Raw genomic sequence first — 10,002 nt, forward strand, 5'->3', positions numbered from 1 at the left:
TGCGCGTGGCTCTCCTCTGCACCCTCTCAAGCTTCTCCACATCCTTTTTGAATTGCGGAGCCCAAAACTGGACATAGTACTCCAGCTGCAGCCTCACCAAGGCAGAGTACAAGGGGAGAATGACGTCCCGGGATCTGCTTGAGAAGCATCCATGGATGCAAGCCAGTGTTTTGCTCGCTTTACTAGCCACAGCATCACATTGAAGGCTCATGTTCATCTTGTGGTCAATGATGACCCCCAAGTCCCTTTCAAGTGTAGTGCTAACCACCGTAGCACTGCTGAGCTTATAAGCATGGTGCAGGTTTTTCCTCCCAAGGTGGAGAACCTTGCATTTTTTGGTGTTGAACACCATCAGGTTCTCATCTGCCCATTTCATGAGTCTGTCCAGATCTGCCTGGATCACCCTCCTGTCCTCAGGTGTGGGTGCTTTACCCCAGAGTTTGGTGTCGTCAGCAAACTTGGCCAGTCTACTTCTGACACTAATGTCCACATCATTGATGTCGATGTTAAACAGTATTGGCCCAAGGACAGAGCCTTGTGGGACCCCACTGGTCACAGCACACTGAGATGATTGACTCCCATCAACCACCACCCTCTGGGTCCTACCGCAGAGCCAGTTCTCCAGCCAGCAAATTGTGGTGACGTTTACCCACCAAAAACAGGGCATTACCACCTGATCAGGCCACATATCCATGATAATATCTTCTGTCACTCAAGTTGTTCCTTGGGGACAGCAATGACTGGGCATGGGCTTCTTTGGTGGCCAAGTAAATTTCCTGGAAAAAGCAATGTCAAGTAGTCAAAGCTATTCATAAACTGTTACAGTAAAAAAGAAATAGTACGAAAAAATGGAAATCAACAAAACATCTTGGCATTTAGATGTGGCAAGACTTTTTTCTGACATTTTTAAAATGAAACATTTTGACCTTTTTCACAAAACCGCATTTCTATTTCAAAATTGACCTAAACTAAATAGAAGGGGGGAGGATGAGGTGGGGAAGGCAGTGGGAGGAGGAGGAGAGGGGAGGGTAAAATATCCAGAAAATGAAATCAAAGCTTTTGATTGCAGGTAGAGTAGAATGTTTTGGGTCTACACAAAATGTAATTATTGATTTTTAAAAATGTGTTTTAAAATAATCCTTTTACTTTCTCCTCAAATGTATCCCCATTTCCTCACCACTCTCTGCCTCATTTTTCATCTTGGCAACCAAACAGGAAAATCCATTATTCAGTCTGTCATTTTTATTTCTCAGTGCATGTACTACTTCTCCTTCAGATTATATCCTTGCATGTGAGATCTCTAAACTACTAGCAGTTTGAAATCTGGATGCATACTGGCTTTTTCTCTCAACCTGCATTATTCTTAAAACTTCTGTGAAATTGTCTTGAAGATGGCAGGTTGATGGAGAGCAAGCAGCGCTTAATTAAGCATAAGACATCTCTGCTAATTGCTAAAGGAAATATATTCTCAGGTAATTGCTATGTATCTGTACCCAATCATATTGCTCCTTTTTTCCTCGAAGGCTTTTCTGTTGAGAGAAAGAAGTGGTCCTTTAGGTAACGCAGGAAGACTGGAAGTCTGAATTTTATTCCCATGCAGTCACAGACTTCCCGTGAGACTTCAAAAACCTTTTAAAGTTTTCAATGCCTCAGTTTCTTCCTTGGTTTCTTGGGGCAGGTAGACGGTCATGATTGATTGATTATTTTCTAAAAACACTTCACAAATATATGACTAGCCATGGGATTTCACGGTGCTACTACTGCCCTGTAAAATTGATATTTTATTCATTTGGTTTTTAGTCTTTTAAAACTTGACAAACGCACTTAGTGACATTAAGTTGCAATGGAGAGATATTGAAAAATGATGTGAAAAATTAAATGGGCTATGGAGCTCAAAGCAAGTTTGATATCTGTTTGATATCTAGATCTATATGCACATCAATTTTCAAGTAAACCAAATGCATTCTCACATGGGTATCACATATTTGGTAGAAGAACGAAGGAAAATCAATAATTTCCCTAGATTTCAATTTTGCAATTCTCAATAGAAAAGAAAATGTTTTGTGCATGTGTACTAGCATGATTTATGTTAGAGCAAAACCATGAAAATTTTAATATTCCAGTTCTGAGCACTGTGTATGTTATGTACTCAGTACCTGAGTACCATGTACCAAGTTCAGGTATGTTTAGCTGTAAAGTTTGTAATGGGTTTTGATATTCTCTAATTGAACATGCAAGATAAATTCATTCAGTATTACATCATTTGTTTTATATATTGGCCCATTGTCACACACATATAAAAACTGTGTGTGTGAATAGTTTAAATTGGTGTTTAGTGCTCTGTTTAGCTCTTCATCTCCACTGCGCTCCACCATGTATGTCGCTATTAAATCTAAGAAAAAAAAGCAACATTGCAACTTTTCAGAAAGGAATTAAAACATGATTTTTTCCCCTGTGTTGTAATTTTGCATACCGCAAGGATAATCGCATGGAACTTGAGTCAGATTACAGTCAGCAACTTTTGACATTAATTAAATGTCTCCTCTTAATGTCTTCTAATCAGCTAGTCTCAGATGTCATTTATTGCTCCATATGCTGCAGATCAACATGAAAAAGTTCTTTCTTCTGTAATAAAATCAAGGGAAGCTGGGGCAAAATGAATCTTGATGGGCAAGAAGCGTAAGATCAGGCCCCTCTACACATGCAGGTAAAGGCACAATTGTATCTAATGTGTGATCTACATAATTGTGCCTTACTGCATGTGCTTGGCAGGAGGCGCAATTGTGGAATTGTGCATTAGGCTCTATTGTGCCTTATTGCCAGTGTAGGGGGAGCCCGATCCTGAATTTTTCCTGCATCAAAGAGAAACAGGTGCCTATGACTGGGAGCCCCCTTTGCTGAAGGGATTTCAAGCTCGAGCACAGCTGGGACCAAGAGCCCTGTCAGGTTTGAGATTCTCAGTCCTAGTTGCACACATGGGCCCAGGAGTTTCACACATCCTGGAGCCTTGGGGATCACAGCAGCTGTGATCCCCAAGGCTCAGGGGTTTCATGCTCGGCATGATGCACCCCTGTGGCTGAAAGTCCTGTCAGCTCACAGTGCTCCCAGCTGCAAGGGAGACCATACTATACATAGAAATTAAAACCAGATAGCAACCAGCTATAAAATGAGTACACATTTTTGAGGTCTAACTTAATAGCTGGTTGGAGCTTTTTATCACATGATAAATATGATATTTATGGATTTCCCTGCCCAGCCAAGGGCTGGCTGGGAGCTGCCCCAGAAGTGGAACAGCTTCCAGCCAGCCCCTGGCTGGGTGGGGAAGCAAACAACTCCCCAGTCCTAGTGCTCCTTGGCTCCCAGCTCCTGTGGGGAGCCAGGAGCTGTGTAGTGCTGGGATGGGGCCGTGGGGTGGGACAGAGAGCTACCCTATCCTGGCACTGCTCAGCTCCTGACTCCTAGGAGCCAGGAGCTGAGCAGTGCCAGGACTGAGGGAGTTCCCCATCCCCTGTGGCCCCCTGGTGTTGGGGCTGACCAGGAGCAAATTTGCTCACGGTCAGCATCTACACATGCACTACTGCACAGTATCTAATGCTCAGTTAGTTTACTATTTCTATTTACAGGTAGAAGCTAACTGCACAGTAGACTAATTTACTGTGCGGTAAAAGGTGCACACATGTTGACGGGGATGCTTTACTGTGCAGTACATGAGTGTACTGGACAGTAAAGCATCTTGTATAGCTATGCCCTGTTTAGGGAGTTTATAGCAGCAATTCCACAGCCTGTTCTGGACTTATGGCCTTTTTGCACCCCACTTCCTGTCTCTGCTGTCCATAATTAGAACTAAGCACTGAAGAAGAGACAAGTAATTGCAGATGGATTCCCAGAAGGGCTCTGTTTTAAGAAACGGGAAGCACAATGTAGACAATTTCAGTGGTAAGATATTGATATGGAAAGCATAAGATATAGATATGGAAAGTGTGGCTTATGTGATGGGTTGGTTGAGAAAGATCCTCAGGGTTGACCCTAAATATCAGTGTAGACAGACCTTTACTGTCTGCCAGTTAAGTCCACTGTACAATAACACACAATGTATTTTATGTAAAAAAAACCATGATAGAATTAAAGCAACTGTAGCTATAGCTTGTGCAGATGAATAATTAAGCCTCCTGCCCTAAACAAAAGCTCTTCAAGGCAGCGTTTGCCTCTCTTATGGGTCATTTATATGGCCAAGCAGAGAATCGGTGCTCAAAAAATATAGAACAATAAGGAAAGGAAACGTGACTTTGGCCATTTATCTTCAGCATGATCAGCTACCAAGTTGCCTTAAATGGGAACATATGTGGAAACAAGGAAAAAGTTTGGCACTTACAGAATGAGGCAAGAGAGGAGAATGTCAAAAATAATATTTGTTTTCTATATTTGCATCAGTTAGATAAAGCTTGAAATTCTGGAGTGCAACCTATTTCCCTAACATAAGAAAATGGTGTAGACTAATTTCTCAGGCCGTGTGTAGACAAAATGAGAGGCATGTGTGCTTGACACTTTAAAGCGGGCTAAATGCTTTTGCACTGCTTTAATGGTGTCGATGTTTGCACGCCTCAACAGCATATTGTCTATTAATTCCAGCTGCTGTAGGAAATATGGTGGCGTAATGCACTTTAAATGACTTGGGGCACAGCAAACTAAATCTCCCTTGAGGAGTTTTAGTTCGCTGCCCCTACAGCCACGGAGTGAAGCACCACGATCTGTGCAGCTCCATGGCTCTGCCGGAAGCCCTGCAGGCAGCCTGGCAGCAGTCTGGGAAAGCAGCTCTGCTCAAGAAAAGTGGTGAGCCTGATCTCCACCCCTCCTACCCCTCCCACCCTCCTCTGGAGCCTGCCTGCCTGCCTAAGATGCATGGGGGCCAGATGCTTCCCCCCACGGCCGCAGTGCCCCCTAGGACCACCCAAGCCAGGTGCCTGCGGGCAGGTGCCACCAGGTTGGGGGGGGTGCAGCTGCTGCAGGGGAAGCACCAGCCCCATCCCGCAGCCCAGGGAGCGCTCTTCCTGCCAGCAGCTCACCCTTCCCTCCCTGCCGGAGAAGCAGGTAAGTCAGCGGGGTGTGTACATGACCTGGGGGTTTAATCAGCCCTAATTTGAAGCATTTTTTTAAAACCCACCATTTCAATTTAGGGCCCCTGTTTCATCTACACACTCCCTCAGATCTGTTAGGATCTGAACCTGATGTGTATCACTCCCCTGAATTTTTGTACTGAAACAAAACAAACAAACAAAAAACTCCCAAAACAAAGCAAAATAAAGCTCTCAGTTGTGAACAGGAGTTGAATATTTTGCAAGTTTGCATCTGGATCTATAGGCTGAGGCTCAAAAGTCTTCTCTGTGATGTGTGCTTAGTAGGATGAGTGCAGAAGAATGTTCTTTGTGAACAAGAACTGTTTTAATATCTGCATTACTTTCAGAGTTCTTTTGTATGATAAATATATGACTTTAATTCCAATGTAATTGTAATGGAAGATGTAATGGGAAGAATAAAGGAAAGAAGAAGATTTTCATAAATATAGAAACTAACTATAGCATGTACCTCACTTCCACTGTAATAGAAAGCAGATTCTTTACTTACTTACAGTTTTTAGATTACATTTGTTACATCTGTGGGTACTTAGTGGCATTATATACACGCATACATATTTTATATGGATTTATATATAAATACGTATGTATTCATGTAATGATATATATTAATACAATACAAAAGAAAAAAAAGCAATTATAAAGACTGGAAGTCAGGCAAAATCTAATCTGTTTCAGATTCTGAGCTTTATGCATACAAATGTTTATGAAAAGCAAACTAACTTTCACAATTGCCTATCACTAATATGGTCAAACAGCAAACTGAAAGGAAGAATTCTGTATTTCAGCTATGAGCAAGAACTTTGTATTTCAGTTATTAATTTCTACAGAAATAGGGAATTGACCTTTTTGTATTTAAAAATGATTAGAGTGGGTTAAACCAATCTCAGTGTTCTGTACATAAGAAACATCCTGGTTTCTTTATAAAGTTCATTAGGGATGTGTGAAATGGGCTGTATTTGATTTGGATTCAGCCTGAATCAGGGACAGTGATTTCATTTGTTGATTGAGATCACTGTCCCTGATTTGATTTGGCTGAATACAAATCAGAAAATTTGATGCTGATTTGGGGAATCAGTGATTCAGGCATAGACACAGCTTTAAATGTTTTTTTCTACACACCATGAGGTATCAGGTGTGGCTTGTGAATGCTGTGATGGTGGGGTGGATGGAGCGTCCCACTGGAGCGCAGGGGACCCCCTGTGTGCTCAGTAGCGAACCTGGGAGTGGACCAGAAGTACTTCTGATCCACTTCTGGGTCTGCTGGAGAGCATGCTGGGCCCCCCACTCCATTCCTCCCTTGCTCAGTAATCGACTGCAGGGGGACCCCAGGTGCCCCCCCAGACCCAGGAAGCACCAGTCACAAAGCTGGGGCGGGGGGCAGGAGGCCCTCCTGGATGCTCCCCGGTGGACCCAGAAATGGACCAGAAGTACTTCTGGTCCACTTCTGATCTGCTGCCAAGTGAGCTGGGGACCCCTCCTGTGGGATGCTCCATCTGCCCCAGCATCTCAGCATTCACAAGCTGCCTGGTACCTAGAGGTATGTAGAAAAAACATTTAAAGCTGTATCTATGTCTGAACTGATTCAGAGGGTTCCAATTAGATTTGAACAAATTAAAGTGTCCTCTGATTTGATTTGGATTTGGACATTCAGCTGCCGAATTGGGCCAAATTTCCGCCAGATCAAATCAGGGACCAAAGCTTTGCACAACCCTAACATTCATTTTTCTATCTGTAGAAACAAAAGACACAATTTATTTTTTCCCTGGACTTGACTCACTTTCCATATCACATTTGACAACATTTTTGAACCTCAAGCCAATTACTCACACTAAGTAGTTTTGATACTTGATACAGAATCTGCAAGTCCTGCGCTACATTTTTCTTTTTATTGGCCCCTTGAGCTGGCACTATTTCTTTAAGTATTACTCCACTAAATGCAGACCTCTGTAATTTTAAACCTTGGCCTTTTCAATTAACTGACAGGTTTAATCTATATGTTACTCTCTGCTTATCTGAAAACTGACTTTTGTGTCTGATAAGCTTTGGTGCAATTGAGCTCTTTTTAGACAGCATGTTCGCAGTAAAACAGCAGCATTGAAATACTATTTTACCCAGACTGCTGGACAATAAGCAAAAGGGTTTCCTTCCCCAAAGACCTCTGATAATCCCAGCCTTTCAAAAAACCCCATATGATTGGCTTTAAAAAAATGTTTTAAAAATAAATCCTCTCAAATAAGTAAGATGTTGGTTTCCTTGATGCCACAGGGAGTGTTGTCATTTTTTCGGCAAAGCCTTCTGTTGTTATAATCTTTATTATTGACAGACTGCAACAGTTAAAGTTTGGTTTTTTAAATTGTGTTTCCATTCATAGGTGAGGACAGCTGCAGTTACAGAGCTGTAGGGATGGAAGGGGGTAGAGGTGGTGGGTAGGGGTCTCTGTTGGGATGGGGAGCAGAGCCAGTGGGGTAAGACTGAGGGCTGGGCTGGGCTAGGCATAGCATAGTGAAGGGGGTGGCCAGGATTTGGGGGTATGAGGGTAAATAGGGGACTCCTGGGGTGGGGTCAGGACAGTGTAAAACCATTGTAGCAGTCATGTAAGACTTTTTGTCAATTTGGCATCATTTATGTTACGTGTCATATATAAAATATGCCAGCTGAGACAAGATATAAAAAATTGGTCCTGAACCAAAACCAAAACCAAACTTGAACCTGTCCCTTGTTACTGCCATCCAGGGTCTGGCAGAAGGGTTACATGTACATTAGGTGAAATACATGTCAGTAAAAAACATATCTTACCAAAAAAGTTTGGTTGCCAGCAACAAGTTTGCAGATTGTTAGTAGATTTTTTTTCTTGTGTTGACAACTTTGATGCAGTGAGCTGCTGGATCCAGGTTGTTGACTGCTGGTGGGCAAAGCCATGAGACAGACCTGGGTGTGCCTATGTTCTGGTAGTTGCTGTCTGCCCCCAGAGGCAGGGGAATATAAACAAGGCCTTTCCTCTTTGATAGCTTGACCACCTCCTTACCAGTGCATGCTTTATGTCCCTTGAGCTCTGCAGCTCATTGTAGAGCAGGCTCCATTGACTTTCACTTCTGCTTTGCTTGGGCCTGCACTGTGCACACCCTGAAGGAACAAACAATAGTATGGATAAAGTCGACTTGTGACAGTATTTGCATGCTTCCTTGCAAATACTGAGTAGGTGGACTTCACCTGTAGTAGCCATGCACCATCTTTGACTGTGCTGTGCCTGGAGGAAAATACTGTCAATGCTGCCAGGTTTCTTTGGACTATGTCTTTTTTTGGAAGCTATGTCCTTCAATGTGCTTTCTCACTTGTGGGTGAAGGCAGGATGCTTGAGAGGATGTGCAATGTTTGTCTCTCATGTGCTTGACTAGTTTTACAAGTTCCTGCATACATGTCTTACATCTTTCTCTCCCAGCTAAACATAAGGCCTTCACTCTTTTGTGCTTTGCAGTACATATTGAAGACTATAGACTCTAAGGTCTGATAGCAATGAAAATGTATTCTGAGATGACAATATGGTTAATTTCTCCAGTGTGATAGAAACTGAGGTGTGAGGTGAAAGCCTGTAGTGCTAACTTAGTGTAATCCAGTATCCCCGCAGCCATCATTAAATAATTACTGATAATTCATCCATTAGATAAAACATGATCAGTCCCATAAAAGTGTCAGGCTCAAAAATTTACCCTGTCTTTGGCTTCTTGAGGGTGATGTGTAAATAGGTGCTTCAGTGAGATGGAAACCATGGGTTACTTAATACTCTTAACACCCAATGTTGAGGAAATGTGGGGGGAAATCCAGTATACTATCTATGAGAACTCTGTTGGGGCTTGGTGAAAATTTTCAGACTGAAACCTTGGATTCCCCTGATACTGTATTGCCCTAGTGGAAGGCAGTGTGTAGGTGTTCTTTAGTTACTCGCTGTTGCTATTCTTATTGCAGAATCCGTGATGTAGAGGTGCCTGAAATGTTGTTGGAGTCATTTTACATCCTGTAGTCAGCAATATAGAAACCTGACATGTCAGAGGACCTATGCTTCTATGCACCTTTCTACTGGATTTCATTCATGCTTATTATGGATATTTTTATGAATCGCACTGGCAATGCTGAGGAAAGATCAACATACTCACAGCTGCTGAAATGAAGATCACTTTTTTGCCTGTTCTGAGAAGTTAGAGCTGTGTAAACTAATTAATTATTTTATTTATTTCTTGCAAATATCCTCTGCCCCAGAGCTGTTCTTTGTTGAATTAAATATTTCATTTGGGGTACTGCTTTACTCTCTTAGAAATTATGTCTAGTTGAATTTAATCCCAATACAGTATATTTAGAAGCAAATATTCAAAAAGTTTAGTTCTGAAAACATCTAAATAAAATGTTTTGACTTTTCTGAAAATTCTTTTTTCCCCAGATTTGTTAGCTGAAAGTATTTGTTGAATTTGACATTTATTTGTAAATAATTCTGACTGCTGCAAAAACTGGATTTTTCTAAGAATAAATTATTTCTCAACCTCCCTCTCCATAACTCTAGATTTGACAAAATATATCAGTGACATCTTACTAGTATTTTCACCTCCATTGCACTATATCTGCTTCTTGCCCTACACTCATTTACATCAGTGGCAAATCTCCCTACTATACTATCAGTGCAACCACTGCATCTCGAGCAGGTCCAAGGAGGTGATCCTCCCCCTCTATGCGGCACTGGTCAGGCCGCAGTTGGAGTACTGTGTCCAGTTCTGGGCGCCGCACTTTAAGAGGGATGTGGACAGCATCGAGAGGGTCCAGAGGAGGGCCACTCGTATGATCAAGGGACAGCAGGGTAGGTCCTATGAGGAAAGGTTGC

The 10,002-nt window shown here is 42.3% G+C and overlaps 1 long non-coding RNA gene across 1 annotated transcript in view; it reads right to left on the reverse strand.

Annotated features, from left to right (window-relative positions):
• Positions 1-6,789: 6,789 nt before the first annotated feature.
• Positions 6,790-10,002, reverse strand: part of LOC109303384 — a 97,508-nt gene continuing 94,295 nt past the window's right edge. The window contains exon 4 of the long non-coding RNA XR_002099082.1: positions 6,790-8,258. This is a non-coding gene — a long non-coding RNA (uncharacterized LOC109303384). The remainder of the gene's footprint in view (positions 8,259-10,002) is intronic.

This window comes from Gavialis gangeticus, unplaced genomic scaffold (assembly GCF_001723915.1).
Source record: "Gavialis gangeticus isolate Ggan-Ray unplaced genomic scaffold, GavGan_comp1, whole genome shotgun sequence".
NCBI lineage: Eukaryota > Metazoa > Chordata > Crocodylia > Gavialidae > Gavialis > Gavialis gangeticus.